This window comes from Babylonia areolata, chromosome 13 (genome assembly GCF_041734735.1).
Source record: "Babylonia areolata isolate BAREFJ2019XMU chromosome 13, ASM4173473v1, whole genome shotgun sequence".
Classification (NCBI taxonomy): Eukaryota; Metazoa; Mollusca; class Gastropoda; order Neogastropoda; family Buccinidae; genus Babylonia; species Babylonia areolata.
This window is the reverse complement of record NC_134888.1, coordinates 30,019,429-30,035,830: the sequence shown is the minus strand read 5'-3', so window position 1 is coordinate 30,035,830 and position 16,402 is coordinate 30,019,429. Positions and strand designations below refer to the sequence as shown.

Below are 16,402 nucleotides of genomic sequence, written 5' to 3'. Positions count from 1 at the left end.
GGAACAACCCTTTTGTTGGCGTGGGTCCTTTTGCGTGTGCTAAGTGCATGCTGCACACAGGACCTTGGTTTATCGTCTCATCCGAATGACCAGCGCCCAGACCACCACTCAAGGTCTAGTGGAGGGGGAGAAAATATCGGTGGCTGAGCCGTGATTCGAACCAGTGCGCTCAGATTCTCTCGCTTCCTAGGCGGACGCGTTACCTCCAGGCACATCACTCCATCCAGAACACGACCAACAAGCAGAGCTGGAGAGGTTGGTGGGGGGCATTGGGAGGGGAGGGGGGGTGGGGGTGGGGGGGGGGGGGGCGGGGAGATATATGCCTGATAAAGAAAGACGGAAATCCTTAAAGAAAAACAGAAAGTGGGAAAGGGGGAAAGAAAAAAAAAAGGGGGAGGAAAGAACGAAATAAGAAAAAAGGTGGGGTGGAAAGGTGAGGATGGATGAGGGGGGGTGGGGTGGGGGGAACGGAGGGGGAGAGAAGGGAGATAAGAAATAGATCTGAGAGCGGGCAGAAAGAGAGACAGGGAGAAAGCCAGAAATAGAGAGAGAGAGAGAGAGAGAGAGAGAGAGAGAGAGAGAGAGAGGGGTAGCGACAAGGGAGAGAAGAGTGCAGTGACTAACTGGTCATCAGTGACTGTTCATAGAGTACAGTGACTTACTGGTCATCAGTGACTGTTCATAGAGTACAGTGACTTACTGGTCATCAGTGACTGTTCATAGAGTACAGTGACTTACTGGTCATCAGTGACTGTTGTTCATAGAGTACAGTGACTTACTGGTCATCAGTGACTGTTGTTCATAGAGTACAGTGACTTACTGGTCATCAGTGCTGTTGTTCATAGAGTACAGTGACTTATTTCAGTGACTTAGTGAAAACGTGAGTTCCGCATGGAAAATTCTAGATTCTTTTCGAAGACGTTCGGGTGTGCTGTAACTTCTCGAGTTCCCACTCCCGCTCCCACTCCATACTTCCATCTACCCCTTTCCCACCTTCCCACTGTCCCTCTTGCCGACCAGCTGCAGCCATCAAGCTACAAGTTTTGTCCGTTTTCAGCTGTCAGCACGAGTTTTGAACTCTGGCAGCGGGTTGAGCAGCATGCTGCAGTTGACTGTAACTTGTAGAATTGTGCTGTGTTTAGACAAAAGTTATTTTTGGTTTGTAATGCCTTGTTTTGTGGCGGGTATTTATGTATTTTTTGCATCACCACAGTAAAGCAACGAGCTGAACTCTTCTGTGTCTCTGTGTTTGTGTTGTCGGGACGTTAGCTAGTCGGGGAAGGGGTGGGGGTTCATGGGCAACCCCTTACGGGTTGTGACACTGGTCATCAGTGACTGTTCATAGAGTACAGTGACTTACTGGTCATCAGTGACTGTTGTTCATAGAGTACAGTGACTTACTGGTCATCAGTGACTGTTGTTCATAGAGTACAGTGACTTACTGGTCATCAGTGACTGTTGTTCATAGAGTACAGTGACTTACTGGTCATCAGTGACTGTTGTTCATAGAGTACAGTGACTTACTGGTCATCAGTGACTGTTCATAGAGTACATTGACTTACTGGCCATCAGTGACTGTTCATAGAGTACAGTGACTTACTGGTCATCAATGACTGTTTTTCATATAGTACAGTGACTTACTAGTCATCAGTGACTGTTGTTCATAGAGTACGGTGACTTACTGGTCATCAGTGACTGTTCATAGAGTACAGTGACTTAGTGAAAAACAGTGACTGTTCACAGCATTTGGAAAATTCTAGATTTTTTCAGAAGACGGGTCGGGTGTGCTGTATACTTCTCGAAAGTTCAAAATATCCCCATCACAACAATGAAAAACAGAAAAAATAATAATAAATCAAGTAAATCTGTTGATACTACTTTGTGGTTTTGTTGTTGGTAATAAGTAGCTTGCATTCTCGTCCGGCTTTCATGTGATTCACTGAATGATTTAGTTTTTGGTAAAAAGTAACAAACATATTTGTTTCGGCTTTCCAATGATACACTGAATGATTTAGTTTTTGGCAAAGAGTAACAAACATGTTTGTTCCGGCTTTCTTAGTGATACACTGAATGATTTAGATGTTGATGAAGAGTAACAAATATATTTGTTCCGGCTTTCTTAGTGATATACTGTATGATTTAGTTGTTGGTAAAAAGTAACAAACATATTTATTTCGGCTTTCCAATGATACACTGAATGATTTAGTTGTTGGTGAAGAGTAACAAACATATTTGTTCCGGCTTTCCAGTGATACACTGAATGATTTAGTTTTTGGTAAAGAGTAACAAACATATTTGTTCCGGCTTTCTTAGTGATACACTGAATGATTTAGATGTTGGTGAAGAGTAACAAATATATTTGTTCCGGCTTTCTTAGTGATATACTGTATGATTTATTTGTTGGTAAAAAGTAACAGACATATTTGTTTCGGCTTTCCAATGATACACTGAATGATTTAGTTTTTGGTAAAGAGTAACAAACATATTTGTTCCGGCTTTCTTAGTGATACACTGAATGATTTAGATGTTGGTGAAGAGTAACAAATATATTTGTTCCGGCTTTCTTAGTGATATACTGTATGATTTAGATGTTGGTGGAGAGTAACAAACATATTTGTTTCGGCTTTCTTAGTGATACACTGAATGATTTAGATGTTGGTGGAGAGTAACAAACATATTTGTTTCGGCTTTCTTAGTGATATACTGAATGATTTAGTTGTTGGTGAAGAGTAACAGACATATTTGTTTCGGCTTTCCAATGACACACTGAATGATTTAGTTTTTGGTAAAGAGTAACAAACATATTTGTTCCGGCTTTCTTAGTGATACACTGAATGATTTAGAGGTTGGTGAAGAGTAACAAATATATTTGTTCCGGCTTTCTTAGTGATATACTGAATGATTTATTTGTTGGTAAAAAGTAACAGACATATTTGTTTCGGCTTTCCAATGATACACTGAATGATTTAGGTTTTGGTAAAGAGTAACAAACATATTTGTTCCGGCTTTCTTAGTGATACACTGAATGATTTAGATGTTGGTGAAGAGTAACAAATATATTTGTTCCGGCTTTCTTAGTGATATACTGTATGATTTATTTGTTGGTAAAAAGTAACAGACATATTTGTTTCGGCTTTCCAATGATACACTGAATGATTTAGTTTTTGGTGAAGAGTAACAAACATATTTGTTCCGGCTTTCTTAGTGATACACTGAATGATTTAGTTGTTGGTGGAGAGTAACAAACATATTTGTTCCGGCTTACTTAGTGATATACTGAATGATTTAGTTGTTGGTGAAGAGTAACAAACATATTTGTTCCGGCTTACTTAGTGATACACTAATTGATTTAGCTGTTTGTGAAAAGTAACAAACATATTTGTTCCGGCTTTTTTAAAATTTTTTTTAGTGATACACCGATTGATTTAGTTGTTGGTGAAGAGTAACAAACGTAATTGTTCCGGCTTTCTTAGTGATACACTAAATGATTTAGGTGTTGGTAAAAAGTAACAAACATATTTGTTCCGGCTTTCCAATGATACACTGAATGATTTAGTTGATGGTTAAAAGTAATAAACATATTTAATCCGGCTTTCCAGTGATGCACTGAATGATTTAGTTGTTTGTGAAAAGTAGCGAACATATTTGTTCCGGCTTTTTTTTTAATTTTTTTTTTTAGTGATACACTGATTGATTTAGTTGTTGGTAAAAAGTAACAAACAAATTTGTTCCGGCTTTCCAGTGATACACTGAATGATTTAGTTGTTGGTGAAAAGTAACAAACATATTTGTTCCGGATTTCCGGTGATACACTGAATGATTTAGTTATTGGTGGAGAGTAACAAACATATTTGTTTCGGCTTTCTTAGTGATATACTGAATGATTTAGTTGTTGTTGAAGAGTAAGAAACATATTTGTTCCGGCTTTCTTACTGATATACTGAATGATTTAGTTGTTGTTGAAGAGTAACACACATATTTGTTCCGGTTTTCTTTGTGATACACTGAATGATTTAGTTGTTGGTGGAGAGTAACAAACATTTTTGTTCTGGATTTCCAGTGATACACTGAATGATTTAGTTGTTGGTGAAGAGTAACAAACATATTTGTTCCGGCTTTACAGTGATACACTGAATGATTTAGTTGTTGGTGAAGAGTAACAAACATATTTGTTCCGGCTTTCCAGTGATACACTGAAAGATTTAGTTGTTGGTAAAAATTAACAAACATATTTTTTCCGGATTTCCAGTGATACACTGAATGATTTAGTTGTTGGTAAAAAGTAACAAACATATTAGTTCCGGCTTTCCAGTGATACACTGAATGATTTAGTTGTTGGTAAAAAGTAACAAACATATTTGTTCCGGCTTTCTAGTGATACACTGAATGATTTAGTTGTTGGTGAATAGTAACAAACATATTTGTTCCGGCTTTCCAGTGATACACTGAATGATTTAGTTGTTGGTGAAGAGTAACAAACATATTTGTTCCGGCTTTCCAGTGATACACTGAATGATTTAGTTGTTGGTGAAGAGTAACAAACATATTTGTTCCGGCTTTCTAGTGATACATTGAATGATTTAGTTGTTGTTGAAGAGTAACAAACATATTTGTTTCGGATTTCTTAGTGATATACTGAATGATTTAGTTGTTGTTGAAGAGTAACACACATAGTTGTTCCGGTTTTCTTAGTGATACACTGAATGATTTAGTTGTTGGTAAAAAGTAACAAACATATTTGTTCCGGCTTTCCAATGATACACTGAATGATTTAGTTGTTGGTTAAAAGTAATAAACATATTTATTCCGGCTTTCCAGTGATACACTGAATGATTTAGTTGTTTGTGAAAAGTAGCAAACATATTTGTTCCGGCTTTTTTTTATTTTAGTGATACACCGATTGATTTAGTTGTTGGTAAAAAGTAACAAACAAATTTGTTCCGGCTTTCCAGTGATACACTGAATGATTTAGTTGTTGGTGAAGAGTAACAAACATATTTGTTCCGGCTTTCCAGTGATACACTGAATGATTTAGTTGTTGGTAAAAAGTAACAAACATATTTGTTCCGGATTTCCAGTGATACACTGAATGATTTAGTTGTTGGTAAAAAGTAACAAACATATTTGTTCCGGCTTTCCAGTGATACACTGAATGATTTAGTTGTTGGTGAAGAGTAACAAACATATTTGTTCCGGCTTTCTAGTGATACACTGAAAGATTTAGTTGTTGGTAAAAAGTAACAAACATAATTATTTGTTCCGGATTTCCAGTGATACACTCAATGATTTAGTTGTTGGTAAAAAGTAACAAACATATTTGTTCCGGCTTTCTAGTGATACACTGAATGATTTAGTTGTTGGTGAATAGTAACAAACATATTTGTTCCGGCTTTCCAGTGATACACTGAATGATTTAGTTGTTGGTGAAGAGTAACAAACATATTTGTTCCGGCTTTCTAGTGATACATTGAATGATTTAGTTGTTGTTGAAGAGTAACAAACATATTTGTTCCGGTTTTCTTTGTGATACACTGAATGATTTAGTTGTTGGTAAAAAGTAACAAACATATTTGTTCCGGATTTCCAGTGATACACTGAATGATTTAGTTGTTGTTGAAGAGTAACAAACATATTTGTTTCGGATTTCTTAGTGATATACTGAATGATTTAGTTGTTGTTGAAGAGTAACACACATAGTTGTTCCGGTTTTCTTAGTGATACACTGAATGATTTAGTTGTTGGTGAAGAGTAACAAACATATTTGTTCCGGCTTTCTAGTGATACACTGAAAGATTTAGTTGTTGGTAAAAAGTAACAAACATATTTGTTCCGGCTTTACAGTGATACACTGAATGATTTAGTTGTTGGTGAAGAGTAACAAACATATTTGTTCCGGCTTTCCAGTGATAGACTGAATGATTTAGTTGTTGGTGAAGAGTAACAAACATATTTGTTCCGACTTTCCAGTGATACACTCTCCACACGTGTTATCCCTGCTGTGTTTTCAACAACTGAGAACTGTGCAGTACTGAAAATGAAAGGCAAGTATAGCGTTTTGAATAAGTTCAAAAATTCAGTTTTTCAGTATACCATTTTGTGGCATTTCATGTGTTTACATACAACATAAATTATATACATTGTTCACAGAAAACTGTGACAGAAAAAAACTATTGAAAAAAAAGCAACCTGGGCATAAGAAAAAATAATGTCGACATATCTACAAAATCAGCTCTGATAGATTTATTTTGAAAGAGATCAAGTCCATAACCATTTCTTTCTGTACATACAGATGGAAAAGGTAGACATGACAAAGAAATATGATACGTGTTACTGTGATTTTTCTTTCGAATGGCGTCGTTTTGTTTTCCTACGAAAAGAGATCTTGTAGGCGAAGTCACTGACATAGTTAACATGTCCCTTCAGTCATGTGTGGTACCACACTGCTTTAAGAAATCAACAATCATTCCTGTTCCAAAGAAAGCACAGCCTAGTTGTCTTAATGATTATCGTCCCGTAGCCTTAACATCCGTCGTAATGAAAACATTTGAACGCTTGATTCTGCAATTCCTAAAAACTTACATTCCTCCATCATTTGATCCCTTTCAGTTTGCCTATAGAGCTAACAGATCAGTTGAAGATGCCATTTAGCATAGGTCTCTACCACGTTCTCAGACATCTCGAAAATCCTAACTGTGCTAGGATCCTTTTCATTGACTACAGCTCTGCGTTCAACACAATAATACCATCAAAACTGTATTTTAAATTGAAAGACCTCTCGCTGCCTGAATCAGTTTGTGCATGGATCCTAGATTTTCTAAGATGCAGACCGCAAGTTGTTAAAGTTGGTGACCTCACCCCCTCCACATGTATTCTCAATATAGGCGTCCCACAGGGATGTGTTCTGTCCCCACTGTTGTACTCACTGTTCACACATGACTGCCACTCGTAATGAATGTAACACCATAGTCAAGTTTGCCGACGATACTACTCCAGAAGGGCTGATTACGAACAGTGATGAGTCAAAATATAGGAAAGAAGTACTAGAACTTGTCAGCTGGTGTGATCAAAACTTAGAACTCAACGTATCAAAAACAAAAGAATTAATTTTAGATTTCAGGAAGACCAGATCTGACCCCTCACCACTTGTCATTAAAGACAAACAAGTAGAGATCATCAGCGTTTAAATTTCTCGGACTGATCATTTCCAACGATTTGAAATGGGAGAAAAATACGGAAAAAATTGTTAAGAAATCACAACAGCACCTGTACTTTCTCGGCGCCTCAAAAAGTTCGAACTAGAAAAGAAATCATGGTTGATTTCTACCGAGCAGTCACTGAAAGCGTGTTAACCTTCGCTATTACTGTTTGGTACGGAAACATTTCCAAGGCAGAAGCCGCAGCCCTGAACAGAATCGTAAAAACTGCCACCAAGATTACTGGGGCTGATCTACCTTCTCTAGAAGACATATATTATAAGCAGCTACTCAAAAAAGCAAAATCAAATCAATCAGCCAGGACGAATCACATCCAGCTTTTGGGATTTTCGAGATGCTTCCCTCTGGTCGACGGTACAGAAGTATAAGGACGTAAACCAATCGCTTCGCCAATAACTTTTTTCCCGAAAGCAGTCAATGCCCTGTCTCTCGAACAAATCCAGTATGATAACTAGAATTGTGCAATCAACAACCATCTACCTGAAGATCTAGTCATCAGCCCCATCCACATATAATATGCGGCTTCTGTTCAAACGTGTGTGTGTGTGTGTGAGAGAGAGAGAGAGAGAGAGAGAGTGTGTGTGTGTGTGTGTGTGTGTGTGTGTGTGTGTGCAGTGCGTACATGTGTGAGTATACACAAGTTTCTATATTGATATGCACTTGTATGTATCCCAGTTTCTACTGTATCTGTGTTTGTGTATGATTTTCGATTTATGTTCGTACTTTGTTATGTACTTCTCCCCCCCCGCACCCCCCCCCCTCCCCCCAATATTCCTTGTAACCCCTGTACACTTGGTAATAAAGACATATTCTATATTCTATTCTATATAGAACAGCTACAGAGGAAAAAGGAAAAAGTCACAAGAATCAGTTTGGATTCAGTTACATACAGTCAGGGAGTTAGCATTTGAGATCAAATGATTGTTTGATACAACGTTGATACCACATGCAATACACACAACGAAAGCTACGCTGAGGAATTTTGTGTGAATTAAAAATGAACTGAAATATTTCATTGAAAACTGACACTTCAAAAAAAAAAAAAAAAAAAAAAAAAAAAAAAATGTTTGTCACATTCGAGAGCTTACGTGATCTGCACATAAATCAGTTATAAAAATGCCAGTCTTCATCTGAAGTAGCGATGTTCTTTAATATACTTCGCATGAAAAATAACCCCCACCCCTACCCCAGCCCCCACCCCCCAAAAAGGAGATTTTAAAAAAGACGGAAAACAAAGAGAAAGTTGTGATCACGTAACAAAAGGAAACGGCGATAGTTGAAACGTCCACCCAAGTCAAGTTTCAATTACACCATGACATTTAGAACAGACTGACGCAATCTTCCTGGGAAACTCTTTGTGTGTGCATGTGTCGGTGCTCGTGTGCTTTTATGTATAGGGCCTGTTCACATTTGTTTGTGCTTTTATATCTATGAGACTGCATATTTGTTACATCCGTTCAGCATGTGTGTGTGTGTGTGTGTGTGTGTATTCACATCAATTTGTTTATTTATTTATTGATATCATCATTATCGTTATTCATATTATTCTTCATTTCATTTTTTCCTATAATTTATTTAATTTCTTTTTCTATTTATGTATCTATTTTCATTTCCGTTTTCTCCATTATTTGAATCTATATATTCATCATTCTAACTATATCCGTTTACTTGTTTATGCATTTCATTTTACTTCGTTTTATTGACTCACCTGTGTAAACAAAGTGAGTCTATGTTTTAACCCGGTGTTCGGTTGTGTGTGTGTGTGTGTGTGTGTGTGTGTGTGTCCGTGGTAAACTTTAACATTGACATTTTCTCTGCAAATACTTTGTCAGTTGACACCAAATTTGGCATAAAAATAGAAAAAAATTCAGTTGTTTCCAGTCATCTTGTTTAAAACAATATTGCACCTCTGGGATGGGCACAAAAAAATTTTAAAAAAGAAGCCTAATTATATGCAAACTGCATTTACTGTTATATTTATATTTTTTGTATTCTCTAAAGAGGAGTCATTATTATAATTTTTTGTTCAAACAGGAGCTTCTTTTGCTAAGCATGGAATTTTTTATTTATTTTGCAAACGTTTTGGTGCTGAGTGTAAAAAAAGGGAAATTACTCTGTAATTAATGCTAGGGGACTTAATTTATCACAAGTGAGTCTTGAAGGCCTTGCCTCTCTTGTTTTATTTTACGTCAAGGCCTGACTGAACGCACTGGGTTACGCTGCTGGTCAGGCGACTGCTTACCAGATGTGGTGAAACGTATATGGATATATCGGAACGAAGCCACGCCTCCCTGAGTGATTTAATGTTAGCGTTCTATTACAACGTGTTTTGAAAAAGTGCTGCGTTCTATTACAACGCGCTTTGACAAGGTGCTACGTTCTATTACAACGAACGTGTGCTGTGACAAAGTGCTGCGTTCTATCAACGAACGTGTGCTTTGACAAAGTGCTGCGTTCTATCAAGGAACGTGTGCTTTGACAAAGTGCTGTGTTCTATCATCGAATGTGTGCTTTGACAAAGTGCTGCGTTCTATCAAGGATTGTGTGCTTTGACAAAGTGCTGCGTTCTATCAACGAACGTGTGCTTTGACAAAGTGCTGTGTTCTATCAAGGAACGTGTGCTTTGACAAAGTGCTGTGTTCTATCAACGAATGTGTGCTTTGACAAAGTGCTGCGTTCTATCAAGGAACGTGTGCTTTGACAAAGTGCTGCGTTCTATCAAGGAACGTGTGCTTTGACAAAGTGCTGCGTTCTATCAAGGAACGTGTGCTTTGACAAAGTGCTGCGTTCTATCAACGAACGTGTGCTTTGACAAAGTGCTGCGTTCTATCAAGGAACGTGTGCTTTGACAAAGTGCTGTGTTCTATCAACGATTGTGTGCTTTGACAAAGTGCTGCGTTCTATCAAGGAACGTGTGCTTTGACAAAGTGCTGCGTTCTATCAAGGAATGTGTGCTTTGACAAAGTGCTGCGTTCTATCAAGGAACGTGTGCTTTGACAAAGTGCTGCGTTCTATCAAGGAACGTGTGCTTTGACAAAGTGCTGCGTTCAGCCACAGCGGAACTGTTGTATTGTGGCTTTTTATAAAGAAGGCTTAGTGTGTTACAGTGTTGTTTACACCTTATTTGTAACGCAGGCCTTGTGTGTTACTGTGCTTTTTCTTAAAGTCAACGAAAGCAGCATACAGTTTATAATTTTTATTCAGAAACTTTTGAACTATTGCATAAAGAGTAAAAATGTGATCCACGGTCCTGTATCCTGTTCTAAAACCTGCATGTTCTTCTAGTATCTTACCTTCTCTTTCTGCCCATTTGGAGAGTTCTGTGTTCAAGATGTTAGTATAAACCTTGCTAACGACACTCGGTAATTATCGGGCTGGTTTGCGTCACCTTTCTTGTAAATTGGCACAATTATCGATCTGGCCCATTCCTTAGGAAAGATACCATTATCGAAAAGATTACTGAAATAAACAACAAACAAATCTGTGACCGTAGTTAACGTTAGCATATCTCAGAATTTCGCCAATTATCTTGTCAAGACCCGAACGTTTCCCAGGCTTGAACTTACCGACGCTACCAAGAACCTCTTCTCTTGTGATGGCACCAAAGAAGGGAGCGTCAGAAGGGTCTGACATGGCTCCGTCATCATTTTCTGCCTCATTTTCTTCGAACTCTTGCACTGGGTTTGGTTAATTAAATATTATATCTGTGCCACTGTTCAATAGAAATATTGTTGTATATTGCAGATTTTCTCATTTTCTTCGGACTCTTGCACTGGGTTTGGTTAATTAAATATGTTGTAAAAATATCTGTGCCACTGTTCAATAGAAATATTGTTGTATATTGCAGATTTTCTCATTTTCTTCGGACTCTTGCACTGGGTTTAGTTCATTAAATATGTTGTAAAAATATTTGTGCCACTGTTCAATAGAAATATTGTTGTATATTGCAGATTTTCTCATTTTCTTCGAACTCTTGCACTGAGTTTAGTTCATTAAATATGTTGTAAAAATATTTGTGCCACTGTTCAATAGAAATATTGTTGTATATTGCAGATTTTCTGTTCACTGACCGAATTGTTTGCCAGAAAAATTTGGGATCATTGGTTAATTGTTTTAGTCTTGCTAATCTTGCTTTATCATACTCGTCTTTTTTTCCTATTTAACAGCAGTTTGTACTCTTTTCTTTCAGTGACATATGCTATTCTCTTTTCTTCGTGTGTCTTCTTAGAGCGGTTAAATTTCCGCAGCAACCCCCTCGCTTTCTTCTTCTTCTAGCACATTCTGCATCAAACCAGTCATTCGACCTTTTCTTGTTACCTGTTGTTTTCAACATGCAGACTGCTGTACTGCATAGCGCTTTCATGAATGTATCTATTGAAGCATCGATATCTGTGGCTAGTGTTGTGAAAGCATTCTGCATGTTTTGCATGAAATCATGTGAATTAAGTTCATTATGGAAAGTGTGCAAGAACTCCTCGAACCAGACAAACCTGTCCTCGGTACCAGATTCAGTTACCGATGGACGGTCAACATTTTGCTCTACTTTGTTAATCACACACACACACACACACACACAAACACACACACACACACACACACAGAGAGAGAGAGAGGGGAGGCAGAGAGAGTATATCGGAGGAAATATGAGCATGGATTTCCTGACTTGCAAAAAGAACAGACAGAAAGCTACAGCGCACACTCTTCAACAATATAATTCTGAGCAAACAGTGAGCGACGGACAGAGACACAGAGAACGAACGTGTTTTTTAAGCGGGGTGCGTGGAGGGGGTGGGGGTGGGGTGGGGGGGTGCGGGTGGGGGGGGGGGGAGGAAGAATCATATGTTGTTTTTCATAAAAAGAGGAAATAATTATGACAGACACGCAATATAGAAAGCATAACATTACAAAGGAAATTTCCAAATTATGCAGAAATGCAACAAAATAAAAACTTAACTGAGAAAAAAAGGAGAGATTATGCAAAGGTGAGAACAAGAATCATCAGATCCAGTCACATAATCACTCATCGGGAAATGCGGTTGATGTATGAACAATTTTTTACAGACGACACGAAAATACACGATGTCCGTGTAACAGAGAATAAAGTCCCAGTGATGTTGTAGGACCGATCGTGGGGTTCCAGGGCACCAGACCGTAAAGAAATGCACACAGGACAAGAAACCCCGGAAATGGTGAAACACATTCAAACAGTGCCGAGACAAACAAGAACAGCAACAAAACAACAGATTTCAGGAAAGACATAAAGATAAACCGATTACCTGTTTACAAGTTATGCAAAGCATGAGTTAGACCATGCACTATATTCAATATAAGGAAAGGAACTAAAGGTGTCCACGTGTAAAAACACAATCCGTTGCAACAGAAGAAGTGCACAGGAGCGCAAAACTTTCTATTGAAAACTATTTCTCAAAGGAGTCTGTAAGTAATCTTATGAGAAACGATGGTATCTACCTTGTTTTACCATGAACTTAATACCTTTTAAACGATGATATTCAAAAGTAAAAACTAAATACTTAAACTGTAAATGTCTACAGTCACCAGTACGTCCGACGGGACAGTAAACAAAATTCCCTCACCTCCTCCACTGTTTAAAGATATAATTCTGAGTTAAAACATTTTAAATATTACGAACAATATTGATGGTAACGTACCGTTTACTTTTGTACACGCGATAAACGTAGAAACAGAAAAGACAAGTCATGCCAAAGACACAGACAGACTAACCCCTCAAATTCCATTTTTATAACGGAGTATTTCTGCAGCGGAATTACAAACCAGACTACATTAATTCTGAACTTCTTCTGCTGTGATGACAATATGATGCGTCCTGCTGTGTATGGCGATGAAAGCAAAGTAAAAGTGTCAACAAAACTTTCTTTTTTTCTTTTTTTTTTGTGTGTTTTGCTTCAAAAACATTGTCCATCTGACAAGCGAGAAGAAGAAATATCAACAAAATAATTTTCTTTTCAGAACGGGATGTTCTTGCACTGGAAAAACAAAACAAAAAACATACTAAATTGATACTGCTACTGCTGTGATGTTAACATCATGCGTCCTACACTGTGTGACGATGGAAGCAAATTAAAACAATAAAAGTTTCAACAAAACGTTTTTCATTCTGCTTCAAAAACGAAGAAGAAATTATCAACAAAATAAGAACAAAACAAAGCAACAAAACGACCCAGTGAATACCGGCCTACCTTGATCGGGCGGCTGTCTGGTCTTCCTTGTCCGGCCAGTCAAATCAGATGTCCGGCCAGTCAAATCAGATGTCCGGCCAGTCAAATGGGATATCAGTGTCTGCGTTTTCCCCCCCAAACTGTTAGATATACATAGAAGTGAACTCTCTCTCTCTCCCGTGAAAGTCAGTCGGTCAGAGTGGACGCCTGCAGTCAAAGACCGAAGCGTGAAATTGGCAGGACGCAGAGTGCTTCAGATGCCGTGTCTGTGTCAGGAATCTCAGGACCCGTCTGACTGCTGGCTGGCTGACTGCCCTGTGCCCACCACGCCTGCTCTGTTCAATCCCCGCGCTTCCACACACCGCGCCTGGTTTCTTATATTGGAGAGCGTCATCCGCACACTGCGTGCGTCAGTGAGGGAGTGTGACGGATGTGGGTGGGTGTGGAGCCAACAGCTGTGGCCCTTTGGGGGCTGTTTGACAGTTGTTGGGGTGTGGAGTGGCGGGTCGTGTGACGGCGAGAGGGGTGCGGAGGGTGGAGTGGGGGTTGTTGGGCCTGCACCACGCTCCGTGCAGTCTGTGCCCTCAGGACGGGGACTGGAGGGTCATCGGCCAGATGGTGCGATGGCCCCGTTTGGCCCTTCCCGTTTGGCCCTTCCCGTTTGACCTTTCCCGTTTGGTCCTTCCGGTTTGGTCCTACTCAATTGGCCTATCCTTTTTCGACATTGTTTAAAACAGCGGACAGCTGTGCTGTTTGTTAATGACGTTCGTTGTGATGTGGAAGATAGACATGTACTGCGGGGGAGATTTGACTGGTATTAATGGGGTGTGGAATAGGGAGACTTAATTGGTATTAAAGGGGTGGGGAATAGGGAGACTTAATTGGTATTAAAGGGGTGTGGAATAGGGAGACTTGACTGGTGTTAAAGGGGTGTGGAATAGGGAGACTTGACTTGTATTAAAGGGGTGTGGAATAGGGAGACTTGACTGGTATTACAGGGGTGTCGAATAGGGAGACTTGACTGGTATTAAAGGGGTGTGGAACACTGATACTTGACTAGTACTAAAGGGGTGTGGAATAAGGAGATTGACTTGTATTAAAGGGGTGTGGAATAGGGAGACTTGACTGGTATTAAAGGGGTGTGGAATAAGGAGACTTGACTTGTATTAAAGGGGTGTGGAATAGGGATACTTGACTTGCATTAAAGGGGTGTGGAATAGGGAGACTTGACTGGTATTAAATGGGTGTGAAATAGGGAGACCTGACTGGTTTTAAAGGGCTGTGGAATAGAGAGACTTGACTGGTACTAAAGGGGTATGGAATAGGGAGACTTGACTGGTATTAAAGGGGTACGGAATAGGGAGACTTGACTGGTATTAAAGGGGTACGGAATAGGGAGTCTTGACTTGTATTAAAGGGGTGTGGAATAGGGAGACTTGACTGGTATTAAAGGGGTGTGGAACGGGGGAGACTTAAGTGGTATTCAAGGGTTGTGGAATAGAGAGACTTGATTGGTATTAAAGGGGTATGGAATAGGGAGACTTGACTGGTATTAAATGGGTGTGGAATAGAGAGACTTGACTGGTATTAAAGGGGTGTGGGATAGGGAGACTTGACTGGTATTAAAGGGGTGTGGAATAGAGAGACTTGACTGGTATTAAATGGGTGTGGAATAGAGAGACTTGACTGGTATTAAAGGGGTGTGGAATAGAGAGACTTGACTGGTATTAAAGGGGTGTGGAATAGGGAGACTTGAGCGGTATTAAAGGGGTGTGGAATAGGGAGACTTGACTGGTATTAAAGGGGTGTGGAATAGGGAGACTTGACTGGTATTAAAGGGGTGTCGAATAGGGAGACTTGACTGGTATTAAAGGGGTGTGGAACACTGATACTTGACTAGTACTAAAGGGGTGTGGAATAAGGAGACTTGACTTGTATTAAAGGGGTGTGGAATAGGGAGACCTGACTGCTTTTAAAGGGCTGTGGAATAGAGAGACTTGACTGGTACTAAAGGGGTATGGAATAGGGAGTCTTGACTGGTATTAAAGGGGTGTGGAAAGGGGAGACTTGACTGGTATTAAAGGGGTACGGAATAGGGAGTCTTGACTGGTATTAAAGGGGTGTGGAATAGGGAGACTTGACTGGTATTAAAGGGGTGTGGATTAGAGAGACTTGACTGGTATTAAATGGGTGTGGAATAGGGAGACTTGACTGGTATTAAAGGGGTGTGGAATAGGGAGACTTAAGTGGTATTAAAGGGGTGTGGAGTAGAGAGACTTGACTGGTATTAAAGGGGTGTGGAACGGGGGAGACTTAAGTGGTATTCAAGGATTGTGGAATAGAGAGACTTGATTGGTATTAAAGGGGCATGGAATAGGGAGACGTGACTGGTATTAAATGGGTGTGGAATAGAGAGACTTGACTGGTATTAAAGGGGTGTGGAATAGGGAGACTTGACTGGTATTAAAGGGGTGTGGAATAGAGAGACTTCACTGGTATTAAAGGGGTGTGGAAAGGGGAGACTTAAGTGGTATTAAAGGGGTGTGGAGTAGAGAGACTTGACTGGTATTAAAGGGGTGTGGAACGGGGGAGACTTGACTGGTGTTAAAGGGGTGTGGAATAGGGAGACTTGACTTGTATTAAAGGGGTGTGGAATAGGGAGACTTGACTGGTATTAAGGGGGTGTCGAATAGGGAGACTTGACTGGTATTAAAGGGGTGTGGAACACTGATACTTGACTAGTACTAAAGGGGTGTGGAATAAGGAGACTTGACTTGTATTAAAGGGGTGTGGAATAGGGAGACTTGACTTGTATTAAAGGGGTGTGGAATAAGGAGACTTGACTTGTATTAAAGGGGTGTGGAATAAGGAGACTTGACTTGTATTAAAGGGGTGTGGAATAGGGAGACTTGACTGGTATTAAATGGGTGTGAAATAGGGAGACCTGACTGGTTTTAAAGGGCTGTGGAATAGAGAGACTTGACTGGTACT

At 39.5% G+C, this 16,402-nt stretch overlaps 1 protein-coding gene across 2 annotated transcripts in view; it reads right to left on the bottom strand.

Annotated features, from left to right (window-relative positions):
- LOC143289196 (uncharacterized) overlaps positions 1-13,779 on the bottom strand; it is a 47,979-nt gene extending 34,200 nt beyond the window's left edge. Inside the window, exon 1 of one of the 2 annotated variants that reach the window (XM_076598134.1) lies at positions 13,581-13,779. The gene's annotated coding sequence lies outside the window, so the exon portion shown is untranslated. Of the gene's footprint in view, positions 1-13,432 lie in introns of both variants that reach the window. The other variant, XM_076598133.1, reaches the window with a different exon arrangement.
- Positions 13,780-16,402: the final 2,623 nt, after the last annotated feature.